Source organism: Eufriesea mexicana, unplaced genomic scaffold (assembly GCF_001483705.2).
Source record: "Eufriesea mexicana isolate 0111107269 unplaced genomic scaffold, ASM148370v2 scaffold9187, whole genome shotgun sequence".
Taxonomy (NCBI): Eukaryota; Metazoa; Arthropoda; class Insecta; order Hymenoptera; family Apidae; genus Eufriesea; species Eufriesea mexicana.
Window position 1 is genome coordinate 82,885 of NW_016916911.1, and position 24,422 is coordinate 107,306.

Below are 24,422 nucleotides of genomic sequence, written 5' to 3' on the forward strand. Positions count from 1 at the left end.
TCGTGTATAATTTACGAGATCCGTGGGATGACACCTACATAGTGATAATCGGTATTATTAGTGCAATACAGGATGTTACTATCGCCGTAGAGAAATAGAATTGCAACACTCTATCAAAGATTCGTAAAAAGATACAGCTAGGATTGATGATAAATGATAAATGAAGACACCTCGTAAATCTTTGCCATTTCCTCTCACTACATACGACTTGCACGATCGAATATAAGGAACGAGCAAGTAGACGTGTGACTAGAAGCTACCACGTCATGTCGAAGCTTGGGATTGACTACGATTACAGAAGAGGAAACTCGATTGCGACAAGACAAATCGATGCAGAGATCAATGAATAAGGGAAGTGCGTTGTACGTGTGTTGCATTCTGCTATGGAGAACGGCGGCAAAATGTGTGCCACCAGCATAGCACCGACTCATCCTCCCGTCACGTTTCTGTGTCACATGACAACTCTGAGGGCGCAGGAACCGGTTCTCCATGAGGTATCGGTAAACCGCGACCTGGCAATCGCGGACGTCGTGTCCTCAGCTTCGAATCTGCTGCTACCCACGTTCCATAGAAGGCGTGTATATTAACCCATTGACATGTACTCGATACTTGAACTTGGTACGCTCGGTTCATCTCAATCTTCGTGTTAGTCGATCTAGAAAGCGAAGATTGGGGAGAAATTGAGCACGAGTTTCTAGGTGTCTGATAGCTCGCACAGTGGAATGTATACAGGATGACTCAAAATCGTGGATATAAATTTAAACCGACGTAAATATTTTTGGAACTAACTCAGGAGAACTAAATCTATCATCCTGCAAAATTTGAACTAAATCGGTGACCCGAAGGCCTTGCCGTCTCCTTGTAAGTGGTTCCTAGAAACAACGTCTTTGGGACGTGTGACGTGGTTAAAAACTGCATATTACGCACCGTGGCATTATTATTCCGCGATGTAAACACAAGTTAAAATCACTCGCTCATTCGCATTCAAGTGAGCTTGGAACAGTTTTGCATTCGTAAAAATTTACCGGTTGCGAAGAAATCTTCTCTTTGTGCCGCTTAATGATATCCTCGTGTATGACTCATTCTACGAAGTTAGGTACAGAACCCTCAGCAAAGATACGTGCACTTCGATTAAACGAAATCGGTTTACGTTTCGAAAATTTGCGGTCGCCAAGCCAAAGAGCGCGAAATGGAAATTCGTAACCGCGATCCACGCACCTTTCTCTCTTGCTTTTGTAGTTTCTCGCGCGGCCGCGGCAATGCCAGCGCCACGGTGGATCAGCTGACTGCGCGCGCATAAAGCAGCCGCGAGATTCCTGCAGACCAAAACACGTTTTCCGAAGCGACGACGCTCGGTTATGGTCTATGGATTCCAAGAATTTAGATCACGTAGGAAATCGTTTAGCTTTCTGCTTCGCCGTGTCCACGTTTTACGACGCTTCGCTATTTATCTTCTCCCCGATTTCGTAAGCTTATTCCTGAGACGCACAATATAGCCTCTTGCAATGACGACGATTGACGACGATGAATGTGTACATCTGGCAAAGTTGCGACAATGTTACGAAGTCACGTCGAAGACTGATAACATCGAAGTGTCTAATTTTGAATACATGAGATGAAAGAAGAAATATTTAGAGAAAGGATGGCTAATGGTGACTTTATAGATATACAAACAGTCGCCTGAGAACCTGTATGACAGTAATATACACAGAAGAATATAATATTTTATAATTGAATATTCCATATTTTAGAATTCTACTTTTCAGTGAGATCAAAGCTGTCGGACTAGACGAAAAGAATTATTTCAATAAGGCCCTAAAAATTTATAATGCTTTCGAGATCTTGACGACTAAATCTGCTACTGGTGTGGTCCAGTCGAAAACTGGTCTAAAATATGTAACCTAACCTCTTGAGCATTTTTATTGTATATGTATGTATATGTAAAGAATGAGAGACCATGTATGGTCTTTCGGAATTTTCAGGTTTACAAAACTTGAAATTCTATCAGATTCGTCACTTTGGCGCGTGCGCTGTCCTTCTACGTAAAGTTGCGAGCGAAAATTGCTAAGAAAAATACAATTTATTTATCCTTGTTCGTCAGGTAAACACGTCTCAAAGGATTTACCTCGGAAATATATCAACCCTGGCAGACATGCTTCGTTTCATTCTCAGGTGAATCTCGATCGAACCACCGCATGACAATTGCGATCCCTCATTTGACCCTCGATCGTACGTCTTGCAGGCATCTCGGGGAAACAAACGAGATTCCATGTATACAAACGACCAATTTCCTATGCTCATGCCTCCAACGCAGCTCGAAAGTAAACAAGAAGACTTGCAATGCAACTGCACGCTCGGATTTATCCATCTCGAGAATGACTAATTCGACGTATCGAACGAGACGCAATATTTTAAGGGTTACACGCTTCGAATTCCTATTTTTAATACGAAAATTACTCGATCTTACATTACTTAGCGGCACTCGAACGTTACTACACTACCAACGAATAATTTGCCCCTCTCCAACTATCTATTATATGTAAATGCAATATACGTATCTTAACCACATTCACTCTCAAGATTGTTCTTATTTCAAACAACCCATTGTACTATAAATACTCTAAAGTGAATAAACACAGATACTCTTCGAGAGTAATAAAGTGTAGTCTCGTCTTTCCACTACACGGTCGAGTAAACTAACCTATTTACTAGTAGCTCATCGTAATCGAAGATCAGACTTGCCAACACTAAAATCAAAATATTTTATTCTAATTAATAACCTACAGACAAAAAAATATACCGATTAATAACACTCACCCATAGGAAGTGGTTGATTTATAAATGGGTCTTTAGTTAACCCCTTATATAGATATATGACAAATCTAGCTTCTTATGGATTTTTAATACCGGACCACATGACGATACAGCGTTTGTATAAGTCCTAAAAGCATTTACAACTTTATCGTAAACGAAATGAATGTATAATTAATAATGCTTTACCAATCTACACTTTATCATAATTGCGTCGTAGTACAGGGAGATTAACATAACCTCGATGACACCTTTCAATAAGCGCTTACAAACAGCACTCGTCCAACTCCTAGAACCAAATAATAAAAAGAAAGAAAAAAGTTTTAATCGATGAAGCGGTACATCACCCCTGAAGTGACACGTCCGCCACGCTTTCTTCTTCTCAGCTATTTTACAAACGATGTTCGCGCGGAAGACAATCCCATGAGTGCGCACGCGCGGAAAGCGCGAATGCATTGAGTGCCATTGGCAGTGAGGTAAGGGTATAAAAACATGGCGGCTGGCTAGGCGAAATTCGATTGTTGCGCAAGCAGCCGGCTTTGATCGTGATCAATGACCGAAAGCTCGATGACAACCTCGCGAGAAAGTAGGAAGCCTATAGAAACAATTTATGTGTTGTCCGTGCGAGGAATCTTGTTTAATTGGAGGCTTTGCTTAAATTATTCGCAAATGAAGATTATTCCAGGTTATGCACGCTGTCTTACGAAAACAATTTCAATTCTATTCTATTTAAATTTCAGTTTCGATTAGTTTATAATTTAAAATTATTATATCATATCCTTGAAAGATAATACTGGAAATACCGAATTAATTACAGTGGCTAATTTCAGATTTGATTTTGCAATTGCCGGAAACATACAGGTAATTTTAATAAAATTAAGGTCAAATTTTATTGCTAATTATTGATCATTATGGCTTTCTTTTTGCAGTCATTAAGAATCCATAGCTACTTTTGGAGAAATTAACTTCGACGCCTATCGAGATAGAAATTATACGTTTTGATTGGAGTGATACCACTTTAATTATTCTTATTTATGCCTAGCATACTTAAGTACACATTTATAAGTCGGAGTTCCTAATATCAAGAAACTGTTGACCTGACCCACATCTGAAATTAATTCAAATCATTTTGAATAAACCTCACCTTGCATTTACTACATTCTAAATGCACATGTGATCAAAAGGTTCCGGTCTACATTCACTGAAAACCTTTGAAGGTCTGGATTAGCCAGAATTGAAATGAATGAAGAAGGCACAAAGTGTAGCAATGTCACACTGCATAACATTTATTCCGTGACTTTGTTTGAATGGATAAATCGAGCAGAGCAAGGTCTCTCTCTAATGCCAGTCATTGCTTCTGTTCCTACTCTGGGCTCTTTCACTTCCTAAAACCTTCACTTGGTTATTACGTTAACCAACGCAGAAGTGAAATTTTTCACTTGATTTATATATCTAGGCCCGTTAACGCAAATGCCTCAACATGTAAAAACGGCGGATATTAAATAACAAATCCCTGTAGAGCTTCATAATGACTACACGATAATGAGCCAAAAATGAAAGAAAATAGAAGATACGGACAAAGAGTAATATTAAAAATAATTTCGATAAAAATATAGTTGGAGAATTATTCGAAAATTATTTGAAAATTTTAACGTTGTGCACGTCGAGGATTTATCTAGCAACGTTTCATAATCTCGTTGGCAATGCTTACGAAACGTTACGCGAAATATTGAACAGTCCAACTGCTACTTTGTGGTGAAGATTCATTATCTTCGTTTTCCTGTAACTCGCTTCAATCTCTCTTTTCTCTGTAAAGCGACGAAGATGGTAAGCTACAACTCACACTATTTCCGAACAATTTAAAGTGGAAGTAGCGGGTATTATTTTAATGCGAACTCGTAATATCGACGATGCAATGGCTTGCACGTTCATTGGAAAGTGTGAAATGTGAAATCACAACCGAAAACTGTTAAGCATTTAGCCCCTTCCTCCTATCCCATTCCTGTTCTCATTTCGAAACAGAGGCAACGTTTCTTCGATGTTATAAATATTTTGACACGAGGCCAGTAATATTTGTTTTATAATCATTAATTTAAGAACAAATAATATTTCAGTGGTTTCATTTCAATCACAAAATACTGTTAGGTAAACAAAATGGTAATTTGTTAATATATTAATACACGTAATGATATAAAAGAAATAAGCGAAAGAATTAATAATGTTGTTTATACATCGAGAAAATTCCTGTCTTTTTACACCGCTTATATAAATAAATTAATAACATCTAATTATTGTCATTGAATACGACGCATCTCAGGCGTTACGTCAATGGTAATGGCCATTAACGATGATTTGCAAACAAGATTTCCTCCACGCGAAAACAGGACCATTGAATTATCGCTCGAGGAAAATTCATTCGACGATCAAAAATTTCGTGAGTCACATACTACGATGGAAGAAAGAATTCCAAAACCGGTAATCAATTAGCGAATGAGATGGAAATTTTCACAAAAGAAGCTGCTTGTTTGCTGTCACGAACTGCGTCAGATGAAGTTGGTTAAAAACCAGACACGAGTGAAATCTATAATGAATGCGAAAATCCAGCTTGGCGAAAAAGAATTACGAGAATCGAAAGTTTAACAAAGAAACCTTCCAGAGTCTACTTATGACGCTTGTATTTTCATTTGAACGAAACTTCTGGAGCGACAGTATATGAAAATAACGCTAAAAGAGTAAAGTGAGAAAGTCAAACATCGTGATACTCCAGATTTCACGACGAAAGGTCAAGATCTGAACTAGCACTTTCTAAGCGAAACTTAACTCTACACGGACCAACGAGAGTAAATAAACCTCGCAATTATGATAAATACAAACATATAGAAAGCATACACGAGTCAGAAGAACTATTCGAGATATAGCCAAGCTTCGCAAAATCCTAATATGAGAAATCATTATCCAAGAATGTGGGAATCAGAAATTTCGTGATGCCTCCGATGTCTCCTTGGCATTTCAACATGAACCATCGAACTTTCGACTACAGCTGGAGTCTCGACCAAGCTATTATCTTTTTTCGATGAAATCTCGTTGCAAGAACGAAATTCCAGCAAAAAATCAGGGAAAATTACAAGTCTATCAAGGAGGGAGCATTGATCTCTTTCCATCGTGCTCTTGCACTTTCACGCTTACGTAACTCTACATGATACCTACACGATTCGTTCGACCTTGATTAATGTACCTGCGTACGAACATATTTCGTCTTCGCTAGTAACACGTCGAGTTAAAGAAAAATTCGGTTCCCCGATACGTGGTTTAATGGAGATGGCGAGTAATTGGCTTGGCTCAGCGCATCCAACTCTTTTACCATGAAAGATACCTCGGGAAGCCAGCGACGAGCTGAAGAACAACTGCGCCTTTCCGGTCGAGACGCGGAAATTCTCGATGACTTGGTGCTGGTTCGAGTCACGCGGAGAACGCAGTGCCGAGATCAAGAGACAGCCCTATAGATACGTCTCGAGCTTAGATATGTGTTGCGGCGTACAAGTTAGAGTGAAACTGCAACATACGTCGCGTAACTAGATTTCTAGTTAGAATGCTGGTCGTTCACCCGTGGAGAATTGACTTCGATTCGTACGGACAAACGTTGCGGGAAATAGGGATACCAGTTGATGGAACGGAAGGAAACCTCGTCGAATCGTGATCTTTATAGTGCGTCCTAGGTCCACTCTGAAACTTAAGAGAGAGAGAGAGAGAGAGAGAGGAATAATTGTGATGTAAATTAGGTATTATGACGTAATCGATCTTCAAGGATGAGAAATAAATACTTTCCATGCCAGAGATATCAAATTATGTTTATCTAGGAGATAAAAGAGGGAATACAATGTATGAGAAACTAGGTCTCTCTTGAAGTTCACGGTTGCATGAAACAACGGTAAAGGGATACAGTTCCCGGACTCGTTAAAAAGTTCCTTTCTCACTGGTTGCATAGTGAAATATCAATTTCGTAGTAACGGGATTACGGAGAAGAACGACCAATGAAATGCAGGGAGAACCGGTCGGCGAGATCGCAGGAAATCGTGTCAAGTGTTGCGATAGGGAGAAAGACCGGTTGAAGAACTGCAATAAGAATCAGTTGCATCTCAAAAGAACCTTCCAAGGACACTTCCGCTTGAAGACTCGGAGTATCGTTGAACGATCGTCGATAGGAAATCTGTGATATTTTCATTTCTTTCATCGATCTCTTCGTGGACATTATGAAAACCTAATACTTCCGGGAAACATACTTCCATAGAAATTATGTTGGACTAACGTTTGTAGGACTCGGCTAATTAGCGCTTGCTACAACTTTCCTTCCTCCTTTGAAAATGTATAATAATAATAAAATGTGAGATGCATTTCACCTGATATTCTAATTCCTTGGTGTGTTCCTCAAAATATGAAACTATCATCCTTTCTACGACTCTGATCAAAACATCCAAGTATGAGCTACAAGTGTACCAAATTTGCTACTACGATCTTTAACCAAAACGGGACAAAGATGCAACAAATTTCTTTGAGACATAATTCAACCCCCAATAGCTGAAGAATAATATCGCATAAAAACATTGCAAATTTACATATTCTTACCAAAGATGAATTATCTCACGGATAATCGTATGAGGATCCAGGTCACAGCACCATCGTCGATCAACGAATCGTTTGTTTCTCTACGTCTGTTTACGACCAACCCAGAGAGAGTACCGTGAGTTAACTTCTCTCCTGGAGTTAAACACTACCAATTATCGAAGACGGTAAACAATCTGTCGCGATTCCAGCTTCGAATCGATAATGCAGTTAGGCGCAGATTGAATCGGTATGTGTTCGTGTGCGTGTGTATGTGTGTGTGTATGTGTGCACACGTTGTGAATCAGGAAACACCACGACGACCCTCGATCTCGCGCGTTCCGACGTTCCTGATGAACTGAGAGGACCGATTCAATCGTGCCACGCAGCCGTTACTTTCTACCTACATGGGAGTAGGAAAAGCTGCCAGAAGTGGGGTATCAAACCCCACGATAAGCTTGAACACAGAATCAATTGGTGGGGAATAAGATATTTTTTCGGCGATTTTTGGACGATTTTCCGGTTGACCCGGTTGTCCTGGTTGTTCGTGCGACGCAAATGATGCAGTATCGATCGCAGGAAACTGTCGATTTCGGCTAAGTCGCGACTTCTGTGCGTCATCGATTTCGCAAAAGCGGAGGATAGACGGTTAACATCGAATTAGTCGCATGGAGCAATTTGCAACAATCTTGAGTGGTAACTGAATGGAAAATAGTAGATAATTTAATTCTGGTTAATGTTGAATTCGATGTTTCAACAGAAGAGGTAAGGCAAGAAAAACTAATGGATAACAATTTGTCCGATTTTGAACTTACTTTCAGCAGTCATACAGGAAATGCAACGGTGACGAGAGGACAGATGTGGAGCAAACTTGATGGTGCTTGGCATCAAGGATGGGTAGCCATGATAGCACGGAACGTAGATGATGTTTTCTGTCATGATTGAGACATTGAACGAGAGTATAAATGAGAATCCATTACTCTAAAGTCCTATTTCTATTGAATAATCATGATTGCTATTACATAAAGCTTCTCAGTGCGACTAGACAGGGTTGCTTAGATGAAATGTGACAGTCGAGGACAAGTAAAGATCGCTTAGTATAAGCAAACGCTTGAATTATCAAATTGCTTAATTTTCCCATCAGGTAACAACTTCTGCAACCCTCGAACGATGAAAGCTATGACCTGGTCACGAATGATTCACCATACATCGTAGACGGGCCACTCCTATCAGCGGGATCTCCCTTTACAGTTGTCTAGTTATGTCGTCACTGGCTATAAAGACGTTTTAATTGGCATTAAAACTACTTCAATTTGAGTGCTCAAATTTTCGATCAAACAAAAGTAATTATTATACTCATAGTCGTTTCGAAGATGTTGCTATGATGACAGCATGATCGTAGGGAAACGATTACGCGAGTCGGTTGAAGTCTTTCAAAAAGGATCGTGAAAGGAGACGGCGAGAAATCGTTGAATCCCATGTGTCATTTACCCCTGTGCTTCATACCTTCAACGTTCGTGTCCTTTTCGGACCTTGATCGACGCGCAGTTGTCCAAGAGAAAGGGCAAGAAAAAGAGATCGGTGATTGCCTTATTAAGGTCAACAGAGAAATCGTGAAATATAAATGTTTATAAAATGCTCTATCATCCATGATGGATCTTAAAATAAAAAAAAAATGATAAAACAATAAATAAATGATAAATCGAGGTGTACTTTTTTGTCCCTACCTTAATGACGCAATTATAATCGTAAAATTTGTATCATGTAAACAATTACCAGTGATATAAACTTTTTATCTCGTCTTCTAAAACTTTCGATTTTACCGCCTTTTTCCGATATCTGTTGTCGCATAAAACCATGACGATACACTTCATTCGATATTAGAAATATCCAAGACGGCTAATTTTGAAACGAAATTATTTTCTTCTCAATCGACATTCGATCGAAAAATGGTATTAATTTTCGTTGTACTTGTACGCCTCTACCGTCGATAAACATCGAATATAGGTCAACGTGATCACGTGATAACCTTTACGAAATTGCCAGCGTCGTTCCTGTGTTAAAATTTTCTCGATGACAATAGAACAATTCCTATGTAAACGGGGAAAAAGTACCATATATCATTCACTTTTCTCTCGATTCTCCTTACCTGCTTGTGTCTTTCTCAAAACAACGAGGTTTGAATAATGCACTAACCTGACTACCACTCACGCGAACCATTAATTTCATACATCTCCTCTTGTCGTGCATTTTCTCAATCACAGTTCACGGCTATCAATCAACAAACAAAGCTAATTGACCAAACTATATAAAACACTGCACTTCAAACTTTCTTTCCTCACAGATACTTCCCAAAACAGCAAGAGTGGTATTTCAAACAAGCGAGAGAGGTTAAGCCTGCAAACTCGTACGTTAGCCGGGTAAACAATCGCGCTGCGGAACTTGGTGCCGTGATTGGCCAAGACTGCCGTTTAGAAGAGGATCGCGCAGCCAATCGGTCACGCGTGTAATAGCACTCGTTGAAAACCAACTTCACTGTAGTTGTCTACGACGATTTGTGGCGAGTTTTGCAATTTCGTCGGCTCGTCGAGCTTTCTTCGTGTTCGTCGGAACTCGGTGAGACGAAGATCGAGGAAAATATGACGACGGGGAGACAGAGGGCAGGGGTCCGGATGTATTTAGCAAGAGGTTTGCCGCCGCTACCGACGATCGGCTCTCCCTTTGATTTTGCAACCATTGAGCCGACGCGTGCCTATTGCAAATACAACAAACGCCTCGCGCCTGCGCGATACCTCCAATTAATATCAATAACCATATAAAACGGAGGCGCGAATATCGAGAGACGAGACGAAGACGTATATCAGTTCTCGAGTAGTTATGCTGTCTCTTGCTTCTATTATTCTGTGAATCATGTTCTCAGACGTAAGTATGAAATATGGGTACAAACAGATGTAATTTACTGCATGAGCCAACAAGAATTGCAATCAAGGTTAATCTCTAAATTGAACCTGAAAGTGTATCCCCATAGTCGAGTCACTACAGTCATTCAGTCTGGTTGTAAGCTTAGCCTTATGTTCGAAAGCTATTCAGCCGTGAAGTTTCCGTTGCAAAATCGAAATGGTTCTGAAAGAAGAATGAATTGCTGATCAAGAAACTAATAGACTGTGGGGATTTTTGAGTTTCAACCACGCAATAATTCGATGTTTTTGTTCGTAGGCTTATGGATTATAACGAAACACAATGGACGGATACAAAATAATGGCATCGTCTTACGATGACGAGCAACTATTTCTCTAAAAATATTTCTTGCCTGAATTTGCATATTTTGCACAATACGGTACAATTGTTAATGCAAAATACACAGTTGATAAGCAATTAATGGAAATTTTATGCGAGATGCTTTAAATAATAAAAAATCCGGCTGAATGTTTCCAAAACAAACGAAGCAGAACAGATGGAACTCCGTTTTGATTATCTATTAGACATGTTAATGTAAAACAATTCATGTCTATATTCGTTTATCTATAGATATATATTCCTATGAATATTCGCATAGAAAATTCTAAAAATATTTACTAAGTTTGGAACAAACTTTTAAGATGGAAGTCAATGTAAATTACGTTGAGTATACAGATGCTTCTTACGATAACACTTGAATGAAACAAGCGGTTTCGTGAAAGACATTCGCGATGCGTAATTGTGGAAAATCTCAAAAAGTCACTAGCTTCCACAAAGTTTATAAAAGCAAACATGAATAATGTAACTTCGGCGGGTGTGTTAACACTTAACCTTACAAACTTTTTTACATTTTACTGACACATAGAATTGCAGGAATTAGTTATCTGGACATATTTTATAGATTTGTACGGAGATGTTGCACTTATGGAACATATATGATACAATAGTTACATCCGAATTATGTATTAAAAATTCGAAATCTAAAGGAAGAGATCTATAATAATGGAATCAAAATGCAAAAATAACTTATACCATTTAAGAGTAATGAAGAAAACGAGACTCTGTTAGTTTTTCATACAGCGATATGCAAACTTAATCAAGAATACATAAATCTATGTCTCAACACGTCAAAATATATATCTATTCCCCCGATCATGTTAATTTCTACTACGTTCACGACTTCCAACTAGTTTAATTAAATCAAGTCGTGAATCATTATGAAAATACTTCCCACGATAAAAGATAGTGATCAATAAGTAAGTTTTTTATAACAATGACAGTAATATATCGAGATAAAATAAAATTACCTAACAATTTTCTTTCATTAATACGTACTAGGACAACAGATATTGTTTTCGTAAACGAGTAAATTATGCAACGTTATGCATAGTAACCGGAGGAAAATACATAACAGCAACTGGGAGAGGAAGAAATGCGATGGCAAGTGAATAAAGCGAAAAGAAGGAAATGTTGGATAATCAAGAAATGTTTCGTTGTTACAACCGAGACTTCGTGCTGCTTTTTCGTCTCACAATCGGCCATAATTTCTGTACAATTAAAAATGGAAACGATTATACTATTATAAAAGAAGAAAACGAAATAACGGTCTGAAACGCATTTCCTAGATTAACAAATGTCTTCGTAATGTAAATTCTTTTCAGATACACGAAGCATTTCTCTCTGCTTATTCAATTGTAAATTACCGAACGTCACAGCTCTAAATGTTCATTATTCATGTAGTCTTCTTCTCTTCCAGATGTGACAGAGAAACATGGCAAAAAAGATGGAAAGTACATGGAAATTTGTTACGGGATGTAATACCGTTTTTGCAATTATGTCAGTTGAAAGCTGCAATTTACGTTTGCCATTACATTCACGTCAGAATGTATTTGTATCGTAACATGTAAGCATGCAGAATCTTTCCAAACGAAGCAGTTACTAGACGAGGTGGACATTAGTCTCCATGTTTTCTTCAAAAAATGATCGACTGATATTTACGTGGCAGCGCAAAACAAAAGTCAAAAAACTGGCAACGAAGAAAACAATTAACAGGAAAATAATTAAATAGACATACGCTGCTCTGAAAGTGGCATCGATAGGTGATTAAGGTCGAAATGATAAGTTGCTTTGTCATGTCACACGTAGATGCTTATGGGATCCGCACTACCGCGTATACTGTCGAGTAATTTGTTTACCAGTAGTTTACTTGTTAACGTATAATTATCAATGAGTTTTTCTCATGTTTCTCATCTTCTTCGCGCGTTTGTTTTAGACAAAAAAGAAGATGCGACGAGTTGGAATTGTAAAAAGTCGCGCATGTTTGACAAACGATCAATTTTCCTAGTGACGATGAACCAATAGTGTTTACGAATTCGAGGAAAAAATTTAGCACACCAATGTTTCTAATGAAATCTATTTAATTCGTTGAATAACAAACCTTGCGTTGACTGACACCTACTTGTTATTTAATTAAAATATTTTTACATATTTCTTATATACTTTTTTTAAATATGTATATCTCTCTATAAAACTAAAACCATTAAAAACATAGTACAACTATTAAAAAATTGTTTCCTTTACTCATTAATTGATTAATCAAATTCATTTAAAGTTAGTTAAATTATTAATCTTCGCGAGATTTGCAACTTTTGTAATTGAGAAATAAGCAACAATTTATGAACATATCTAGAAATTTCTAGCACTCCAGGATAATAAATTTCTTACTGAAATCGACCAAAGGTAACGCAACACGTTAAATTTCATACTAACTACCGACACAGACCGGTTGCAGTTCGCCAGGCGTTCTATTCTATCGCGTTCTTTCGCTCAGAACTCATTCATTACCAATGGCTATTATTTTTAAAGTAGAACAGTTTTCTATCTTCTCGATTCAATTATCACCATAATCTCATTCTTTTCTAGCAAAAAGGAAAGATTTACGATCCAGAACAAAAATTAAAAACTTCCACTCGGAGCAAAGATTAGTGAATCAGTTCAGTTAAGAAGAAAACGACTCTTCTTCATCCAGTTCTGCGTCAACGATTTAATCTTTGGGTCGCAATTTGCCCTATCTTTTTACCTCGGATCACCTGTCGTGTCGCAGCAGTTTGTCTTATTTAACTTTTCCATTTCCCCGATAAAAATTACAAATTACGCAACACGTGCAGGTCATTCCTTCGAAAAAACTCCAACACAGTGACTCGACTGTTCCTCGCTGAACAACTGACGACGAAATATGTATCACTGTACTTGTACAAACGTCGTCACACCACGAACGAACTGACCGTGAAGAAGAACCACGAATGCACGATTCGATGAGCGAATAAATAAAAATCTGGAAATTTCGTGGGATAAACCAAGCAGAGAAAAACCGCGAGAGCATCACGCTGAATCCAGAGTCTCCCAAAGCTGCATGAATTACAGAGGCTGTAATCGAGTCATATATCAGATCGCAACTGTCCACCTGTCTTGCCTGTACAACACGAGTAGATCTCTATCGCGTTCAGTCGCGTTACGCGTTTTAAATTGTCGACATTTACGTCGACTTAATCCCGATTGTACTCCTGCGTCGAGCAACAACCGCGGAGAAGGCTGGGATCGTGCAAAAACTGCGAAACGACTGCGAGCAAGATGAGGATGAAGAAAGAGCAGGATTTGTTTACGAGTCTGAATAAGCAAACGAATTTTTGTTCGTTCGAAGAACCAGCTGTGACGATGGTACAATGACGTGCATTGCCTACACTCTAATGCAGTGTAATTAGGCTTGGCATTGTTAACAATCGAGAATATCTTGGAACTGGCTCGGAACGATACGGAGGAAATGCCATCTATCGAAGTTGAGCAAGAAAGAAAAGCAGATAACTCGAGCTGATCCTTTCAAATGTTCTTTTAATTATCTTATTCCGTAGTAATAGTACGCAGACAGCGACGTGACAAAAAGAGGATCACCTGCAGGCATTTCGTAGACAGTTTCTAATAGATAACGTCTATCTCGAGAGGAATTCCTGTTTCATGAAGGAGGTGCAAGACGCGGTCGAACATCCGATAAAATATGGTAAAACGTGATTAGAAAAAAGAACTACTGGAGAACTACTTGCTGAGGTAAATGAGATAAGATATCGTACGATACGTTAAACACGAAAATAATACAATTAATTGGACGGTCTCTTGCTTCCACGCTTGTCATAGCTGTTTGATTAATAATTTACTTATTTATTTATTCATTAAAAGAGGGAGATCCCTATTAACGTATAGGAGAAAATATAAATACAATATAAGGTACACAGAAACATATGAAACAAAAAGAAAATGACAATAAGAAGACATAAAACAGTAATTGATGAGACACGTGTTTGCAAGAATTTAGATATGGATTTCCTAAACGAATTATGATCATCATAATCGTTATCCGGTTCTAAATAAGTACAATAAATGCACTAATTAACAAATTATTCCAGAAATCGTTCCTTCGATGTAAATATTCACGGAAGAATTTAATCTAGATGCGTTAACCTGTTATGAAATGAATTTAATATACATTAAATAACCTAAATAAACCTAATATAGCTTAAACTTTTTCCCAATTGTTTATTACAAATTTCCACCTTCGACGTTATCATATACGCGTTAGCATAATAATTTTTGATTTCATTTTCTCTGATATTCTTCCCCAATCATTGTTCCATCTATTTGACCAGTCTTAGTAGATTTATCGTTGCCACATGAAAGCGAATGCTGCCAACGAATGCCATATGAAAAGTCCACCCCTGAATTCATGGGAGGATTATACGAGGATGTGATATTAATATGGAAGCCATGAAGGTACGAAAAGGGAAGTTCGAAAGGTTGCTGGAAGTACAATAAACGTTCATGACACTGTTTAATATTCTCTCAACAGGTTCAGTAAGCAAGCACGCGGTTAAGTAATCAACGACTAGACAGCGAACCCGTTTAAACAGTCAATTCGAGGTACGCTACAGCGTTGGTACCAGCTGACAAAGGAGGAGAAGGACTGCAAGAAACTCGACCTTGATCCGCGAGCGGAATTCAAATCACGATATTCCGTGTAAAATATCCCCCGGAAACGGCAAACACGCGAAGAACTCGTAAAAGTCATCCTAAAGATTTATAGAATCAAAGCTGTAACGTCGAAGCTTCTGTTCTCTGAAGGTACTCTAGAGGTACTCGGGGTCGAGTGAACCCTTGATATCGAGGATCTCTCGCGGGTAGATTATAATTTGCGGTAGGTCGTGAAACCAGCTTTCGTCGCGAGGTGGACAGCGAATAAAAATTGTCGAATAAAAAGATCAGATCGTGGGGATTTCCTCGCCAGCCTCTGTTGAAGTCGGAACGTGAGTGGCTTAAAAATCGCCCATCTCGGAACCGTGACTTAAAAATCACGGAATCTTGTTTCAGTCTTCACGAAGACAGGAGAACATCCACTGGAGAATGAATTCCGACATTCGACGAATTTTTATATCCAGAGCAAACGATTTTCTTTAACGATGATGCTCTGAAACTCGTCGCACACACGCCACGTGATGATTCAATCTATGTGATTCGGGGCAAAGGTCAATGTACGTAACTTCCTCACCAAAAGATTATTACTTGCCTCGTTATTCGAGCCTTGAGAACGAAGATCAAGAAAATCTGATAATCTGGAAATCTGGATAATTTACAGGTATTTATCTTGATCTTCTACGTCTGAACGTCAAAAGATTATCATTCGGATTCTTTGTTCACGAATTTTATAAAATTAATTTCTAATACTACAGAGTTTATCAGTGAAGGAAGAAGATTCAACGAATTTAGGTGCATAATCATAATGATCTACTGAAGATTTACTCTTCTTTGTTAGATCAAAGATCAAAAATTAGATTCTAAGTTACCAAACTAAATGTACACCTAGAATTACTAATATTCTAATAATCACCGATGTTTTATTGGTTTGAAGGCATTTCTACGGAATTATGGTTGAAAAGTATTTTATACTGACGAAGAATTGAACCGTATCATGAAAAAATGACTCGTGACATCGTAGTCATTTATAGGCAACGTGTCTGTACTATATAGTCACGACTGGGAACTTCAACGCACGCATAGGACATGTCACATCGAGCCAAGAGCGGAGCACTTCTTTCGCAATGTTTATGCTGCTCGATGCTCTGTATATTACTTAATCTTACACGCAGTAACTCGAAGACACGAAAAACACGAGGACACAAATAATCTTCAATTTCTTTCACGCGTGTACGATTAGGATTAGAATGCAAGATAACGTGAACTTGATTTTCAGTTCGTGCCAAGTAATTTCTCCATGCGCGTAAAGAAAATACAGTAGTATAATAAATGTACACCAATCGACGTTAAAAATGTTGTCACGCCTAATCCCAAACGAGTCCTCGATTGAACGACTCGGTTAATAAAACCGAATCGCATACATCAATTCCAGGACAAATGCAATGGACAAATGTTATCGTTCGCATCTGGACTCGTTTTCGAAGAACTCATTCACGCGTAACTATCCTAACAAGCACGATCTGCTGTATTTAGAGTTTATAATTATATAATTATACGGAGTTTAAATCATAATCAACGCGAACGAAGTGAAATCGTGGTTAAGTTTCGCTGCTGAAATAAGACGATATCGAAATTGGAAGTCACACTACCTCGTTTACAGCGATATTTTTCCAACAGTCGACAGTAAACTGCAATGATCAACATCTATGCGAGCCATCGTTTACGTATAAACTAAGGAATGAATCTTCCATGATTGTGTAATCATAAGCTTCTTCTTCCTCCCCTAACGTCTCATACCGTTTCCTGTGATCGTAAAAGCTGGTGACGTTGAAGCTAATGATTCACTAGACGATTCTCAAAGTACAATAAACAGATGCTCGATCTGCGACTGGAACAAGGCGTGGACTATTTTGACTACAATAAATTTGCATTGGAATTTTTGCTGCTAGTGCATGGAAAATATAAATCAGTATCGAAACTGCTACATAACCGTTACGTATAATGATCCAAGGATCAATGTGAGATGCAAAAGAATGAAACACGTGAACGTCAAATAAGAGCACGCACACCAACGCAATTTGCATACATAATGCGTATATAGGAAATAAAAATCGATCTCGTTCTTTCACTAATAAATCGAGTATCCTATTATTATCTAACGCTTTAATTAACAAGATCCGTGGCACAAAATTTTTATGAGAAATTTTTAAATGTAATCCGTATTATATCAGCCTACACAGGGTGTCTTTCGCAACAGGGCTCTGCTGTAATCCTGCAACGAACGTGGAAAGAAGGTAAACGATGAAAGTGAAAATGTTTAAGTGATTAGAGCAATCTGTTTTAAATCTTTGCGAGGAATAATGAAACACAACGAAGAATTTTATTTTTTTAAAAATAGAAGCGGATTTTATAGTCTACTAAACGTCCCTACTTTTGGAGCAGTCACTAAATTATGCTCCATGCTAATTAATACAGCCTAACGAAGTTCTTCTGTACCCCCTATTGTTTTATGCTTATGACTGAGGTTAGGCTTGAAAAACGATTTGAATATTAGAATAAGAATATTTTTATAAATATGCAAACAGCTGAATCTTCGAATTTTTCTTCGATCTGCATCTTTTTACGTATTCTATAATCGACGTTTATGCAAATCGTATGCCAGAGTAGCTCTTATAACGAACAATCCTATTGTTTTTGTGGATCGTCGACTGAGATCGCGATATCATACAAAAATACTCGATCTTCGATGTCAGGGACAAACCCAAACTCGAATCAAGATTTTTCGGCTCTCGTTAATCGCTGGTTTCACATTTATTATTTTCAATTAATTATTTCACATACATCCGCTGTAAAATATACGAATGGATGAGAAATTAAAAATTGCAATGCCGAAGCCGAGATTTTTATGCATTTGGAGAATTATTTCGAATGAAAAACGACACCTGCGTTTAAATTTGAAGCTTGAAGCCGAAAGAGTGGACAGGGGTTAGGCTAGGTATCGAATAAATGGTGGCCAAGTGTACAGAACTCGCGTTGACGAGCTGGTGAGATGGAATCGGATCGAAACGTCCCTGTCAGGGTTCAAAGTACAGGAATAACACGCTTCCGATCAAACGCCATCGAGATTTACGTCAAAAAGTTGTAGCCAGTCCTAGCAGCGAGACAAAAAGTGAATGGCCGGCAATCTTTTTACGAAACTCGTCAAGAATCGATGTCCAAAGATCTCACGGGTCGTAACGTAGTTGCGGAAGCTGAGCCGAAGCCTTGATACGCGAATAATATCCAGCCACGCGTGAAATTCCTCTAGCAGGATGATCAGAAACAGGAGAAAATGACGAAAGCTTCTCGAAAAAGCAGCTATGACGAAACAGGACGTACTAAAACGAAGACTCTGAGACCAGGAAGGAAGATTTGACCGACGAAGGTCCTTGTTCTGACCTTGCACAACCTCTAGAAATGAATAAGACGAGCCACATGTATAACCTTTAACGGACATTTACCAGAGACCCAAGCAATATAACAACTTTCGTTTATTATCCGAGAGGCATTTAATGGACCTCAAAATGGCACCTTTGTAAACGATCGAAAGGTCTCACTGGTTCCTTTCATAGCCTATCTATTATGTACCATAAGACGTTACTGCCTTTGCAATACGTTCCTCCGGGTGGCCTAACAGAACACTCTATGGTATAAAGTTCCCTAGTCGATCGCTAATAGGAGAACCAAAACTCGGAACAGGTTCTCAGTGGGCAAAGTTCAAATTCATCCAGACGTTAATGCCGCTTCTTCTACGTCCGTGACATAGTTAACGCGATTGCGTAACACAAACAGCTCCCTAATCTCTTCCCGCGCGACCAGTTCCTTGGAATTCCGACTCACGATTTAATTACACACCAGGTGTCCATTTCAGCGAATGATGACCGCTGAAAACAAGCGTCGTGACGGCTTATTGGCCCTCTGCTCCGCTACTTTTCCATTCCACCTTGTTCCGGTCACGTACCATCGGTCACGTGGCACGCCGATCGAGATCGATCGAGATCGACTCAGCAACCCGAACAATAACGTTCACGGGAACGGTGAAAGTCGCCTTTTGACACACCTAATTATCCTTTTCGAGTATAACCACCGATAACTTATCATCGGGCCTAGCAACACGGCAATGTTTGAAGTGTTGCTCGAGTACTAGCTCAATCTGAAGTCCTTACACTGGACCTTTTACGATCAATGTAATTGTTTCAATAGGATAATTAGGAATGTACGTAATTATGAGAAGATTAACTCCTTACCCCTAGTCTCTCGATAAAAGTCCCGCAGAGTTAGGCCAGCTATGCGATAGATTGGGGATGCTGTACAAACTCAAGTGATCTAGACCTCGTCAAGGTTTCAAAATGATTCCAAATCGGTGGGATCGATTGAAACACTATTTACCGACTTCAGCAAAGTATAACGAAGCGAATCCAAGTCGTCAGTTAAGTTTATGCTTGGTCTATGTGTCTAAAGACATCGGTGTCTTTATAAGTTTGGGTGTGCCATGATTGGTTGGTGTAAAGCGTGAGTGGTGGGTACGTGTTCTCCCATTGGTTGCGTGTGTTTGTTAAGTGTGTATACTGGTTTTAGGTGATTTTTGGTAGATGATGTTCACACAGGAGTGACCATCCATGATATTTAATGACCCTTTGCTGAAAACTGACGCACCCGATGTCTACGTACACGTCGCGAAGCACCGGTAATAAATTAATCAATTTCCAACTCGACTCGGGAAGTTCTATTAACATGATCTATCAACAGCTTGTCACATAATTCGTTCGTTGTTCTATCGATTTAGCATTTCCTGGCTCCCTTTCTATTGTGCAAGGTTACATCCATAAATCAGTTTGACACTAAACCTATCACGACCGGGTTGAAGATCGTACCCCATCTGTAGATGGGAGAAGTATTGAAGTATTGAAAAATTCCTAGTACTAAATTCCTAGCGTGTTAAAAGAAAAATGGAAAAGTCAAGTGATCAGTTTTGAGTACAGGATGTTTCATCAAAAAATTTTATCGGAGCAAACTATAGTGTGGACGAAGTCATTGGTGCAAGTTTGGTACGATATCGTAATATTCTGTCGCACTCAGGACTGTCAAGATTAACTCGAGCGTGAAAGTTGTATTTGATATTGATTCATTCTTATGGGTCGAATTACGATTGACGAATCCTAGTTTTGTTACACTCTGGTAATAAATTGATCTCGCAATTAGGATCGTCCGACGATGATCGGTAATATTTCTGAGATCTGACAGAAACTGACCTTAATCCGTTGCACCAGAACCGAGAGAAAGCTATACATCGCATAACTTAATGTAACTTGTATTCCCTATCACTGTAGTGACTGATTCTTACATCCGGAAGGCCCATCGGAGGATTCGTCGTTTTCCACGAATAAGAAGAAGACACGAGGATGTGAACGTAATATGACGGGTAGGTGTCACGTAAAGAAAATTATAAAATCATCCACGCGCTAAAATTAATCGAAGAAGTGTCGAAGGATATCTGATGGATGATCTAGGATGAATAGATAGACGCGAGCATGAAATAATATTTGAATAATCTTCGACCACAATCGGCTAGACTGTAATTAATACGTGTTACATACAATATTTTCTTCAACTTAGAATTTTAATACAATCGTTTAAGCTTGACAGCAACACCTACGTCATGTCTCGAACGACACCTGTCCCAAAAAATCGCTGTTTGTTCGTTGAATAAAAATAATCACAGTGATATCTTCCTATTTACTCCAAGCTTTTAGAAAAACCCGCATAATTAGATTAAAACTAAGTAGTTGCACACTGAACTAAACACGTGATTAATTAATTTCCTTATTTTTAACCTCTTATCACCTTCAATTTTTCTTTAATTTTCGAGCAAAACAAAGAAAAACAAACACATCATGGTAAGAAACATGAAGAAGAATAGGTGGGGTATACAAATAAACACAGAACTCGATGGTTCAAAGGTGCAAGATCAAGGTTTCGGACCTACCCACGTGCGATCGATCGATAGAAACGAGCATGGAATAGGCGAACATTAATTCCAAAAATGTTATGAAGTATACCAGAGGCCATAGAAAATAGGATGTGGTGTATAAATCAAAATAAACACGAAACTAAAGGGTTGGAAGATGGACGGTGGAGGTTTAGGACCCACCCACGACGCAGGTGCGATCTATAGATCAATCGAAAGGAGCATCGAATCGGTGAACATCAATACCAAAATCTAGTAAAGTATATTAGAAGGCGGAGAAAATAGGGCGTGATATATAAATAAAAGTAAACACAGACCTAAAGAGTTGAAAGATGGACGATCGAGGTTTGGGACCGATCTACGACGCAGACGCGATCGATCGGCCGGGGCACGCGTGGAATCGGAGAACGACCTTGGCCGGAGGGTGTAGCTGCTCGAGACGCTGCTTCCCTTTCTCCATCTTGGACCGTGGTAGGAAAAGAGACCTTGACTCCCCGTGGCTCGGGATTTTCAGGCGATCACCTAAGGCCCACACGCCCCCACCCCAGCCGCCGCGCGGCCGAACCCCACTTGCTTAACCAATACTTAAACCGCTAGTTCGCTCCGGCGCGGACTATTCACGCAGCATCGACCGTTGGACCCACATTTCTGTATATGTGTTTCCGCGCGGACGCGTGCACACACTCGCATCGCACACACACACTGGCACGCGTGTGCCGTTGCGAGAACGCGTGCTCCCGTGCAAGCACACGCAAGCACACGTTCCAACACACACGCGCGAACTGTGTCCGAGTGTTACTTCCCGGCCGTGGAGGATCGCGTGTGACTGACGTGTGACATCCCAAGGGGAGGAAGCTTGTGAACAGCGATTGCAGAGCACAGCTGCTAGTGATCGAGTGTCCAATTCGAGCTTCATCTTTGACCCAACCGATCAACAGAATCGTATCGGATCGCAACTGATATATAACCCTTTTGGAAGACCGAACTTGACAGACACGTTGGATCGTAGCAGGTCGCAGCAGACAATCCACCCCTTGGTACATATATACATTGGATGAAACGACGGAAGCTAAGATTGTAGCAGATCTCACCTGACAAACGACACTTTCGGACAGACACCTGGTCCAATTAGATCCATCAACGTCCCGGTGCAGATCGGTGCATCGATCCAATCGTTCGAGAGATTCGAGACTGGACACTGGACGAGTTGGAAATCGGTGGATATCCAGGTCGACACGCAGAGGTGGAGCCTGTTACTCGTTAGCGCGGACGTCGTTTTCGTCGGTGAACAGGTAAGCCGGTTCCCATCTTGCTCTGACCCGCGTTGTCTCGCGAAGAGTGAACGAGCATCCCAGTGCCAAAAAGAGTTTGCATCGTGCAATGAGAGAGTAACTCGGATATCAGACTCGACCTACATCCATAGTACCCTCCGAAGGCCGAGCAAAAAGCGGCCTTGGTCCGATACGTGCATCGGCGACCGATTCCGATCCACCATTCACTCGCAAAGTCGCAGGAAACAACCCGATCTCGAAGACGGCTCGCGTTATACTTTCCAATTGGCCTTGGACGTTAATTGGTCGGCTGTTGACGTGAGAAGGGCAATAAAAGAAACTGGAACTCGAAAACGATGATGAATTCTTGAGCGGGAATGTCGCGAAAGCGAGTCGATCGCAAGCGCGATCGCGCAAGCACCTGTGCTCATCGCGCGCGACTGCCTCAACGGTGGCTAACGAAACGAGCGCAACCGGTTTAGGGAAATTTATGTCTGCATCGATCGAAAATCCTTGCAAAACGCTTTCGAGCATGCTCGGAACGAGATCGAATCGGTTTTGTTCCGTAAAAGCAACGAGTAGTTTAACTGTACGTGTCGAATCGACGGCCCACGGTTTGGACAGCGCAGATCGGAGACTCGTTCCGCTCGAAGAGGTCGAAAATGGAACACACGTTCCCCGAACGTTGCCGGTTATCCGAGACGAACTTACTGGCGATGAGGTGCGAGTGTCGAAATGAGAGACCAGAGAAGTATGTTAAATTAGAAAGATAAGCTATCGGCGTACTATGATCTACCTTTCTACTTTCGCAAGTAGAATACGCCCCTAGATGATCAGACGCGACGCGAAATCACCCCGCGGAGCGCGTTCCCGATCGAATTTCGAAGCCTCGGCTAATTACCCGTCCTAAACGAGCGACTTTCTCCATTCCACAACGTTTCACGATAAAAATCCTGCCGATGAGTACCCTCGAAAGTGTAAACTGGATTCTGCGACTCTCTCGGAACGACCTGAATGATGCGTCTGAGCCATTTGCACGGTAAACAATGAGTTCGGGAGGTACTCGATCGCGATCTTTCATTTGCGATCTGCACAATTGCTCAACGAAACCTGCTACGCCATAACTGAACCGACCTCGAACCAACCGGGAGGTACTCGATTTGCGATCTGCACAATTGCTCAACGAAACCTGCTACGCCATAACTGAACCGACCTCGAACCACAGAAGTGTTTCGCGAGTGCCGTTGAACCTTAAGCCTGAGAGACATGTCTTCTCGATTTTCAATGCTGAGCCTGGCCAAGGGTACACACCTGACGGGTGTCGAAGAAGACGACTAACCTGAGGAGAAACGTGAAGACAAGCGAGAAAATATATTGGAAAGAACGACGAAAATGTAGCAAAGATACGAATCACGTGTGACCGGTTGGTGGTAGCCGCAAACAGGTCCATAAATCTCGTTACAATATGCAACCGGCTGAGAAAAATCGGGCGTGCAGGCGGCGCTGAGATACATTTGCGTGGAAAAGGAAAAAGAACATGGCAGTGCGAGTACAGCGACGTGTTGCAAGTGGAAGAGTAGTGGAGGCAGCCTAGGAGGCTCGTCGTGGATGTCTGGCTTTCTCGCGATCCACAATTGATTTCATCGGCTTCGAAAATTGTAGGCGAATGAGTTTACAGTGGAAAAAAGGCACGCGCTTCCCGTGGCACGCAAAAGTGTGTCACGTCGCATCCTTGCTCTAGACGATTCGAAAGGAAT

The 24,422-nt window shown here is 40.2% G+C and overlaps 2 protein-coding genes across 6 annotated transcripts in view; one reads left to right on the top strand and one right to left on the bottom strand.

Moving 5' to 3' along the window:
- sit (stuck in traffic) overlaps nt 1-24,422 on the bottom strand; it is a 49,878-nt gene that overhangs the window by 7,038 nt on the left and 18,418 nt on the right. The window contains exon 1 of one of the 5 annotated variants that reach the window (XM_017907822.1): nt 17,037-17,106. The exons of 3 other annotated variants lie outside the window; for them this stretch is intronic. The gene's annotated coding sequence lies outside the window, so the exon portion shown is untranslated. Of the gene's footprint in view, nt 1-7,434; nt 7,751-17,036; nt 17,107-24,422 lie in introns of those variants that run through there. One more of the 5 variants, XM_017907821.1, reaches the window with a different exon arrangement.
- Nucleotides 22,022-24,422, top strand: part of LOC108553069 (elongation of very long chain fatty acids protein 7) — a 21,309-nt gene continuing 18,908 nt past the window's right edge. The window contains exon 1 of the mRNA XM_017907826.1: nt 22,022-22,686. The gene's annotated coding sequence lies outside the window, so the exon portion shown is untranslated. The remainder of the gene's footprint in view (nt 22,687-24,422) is intronic.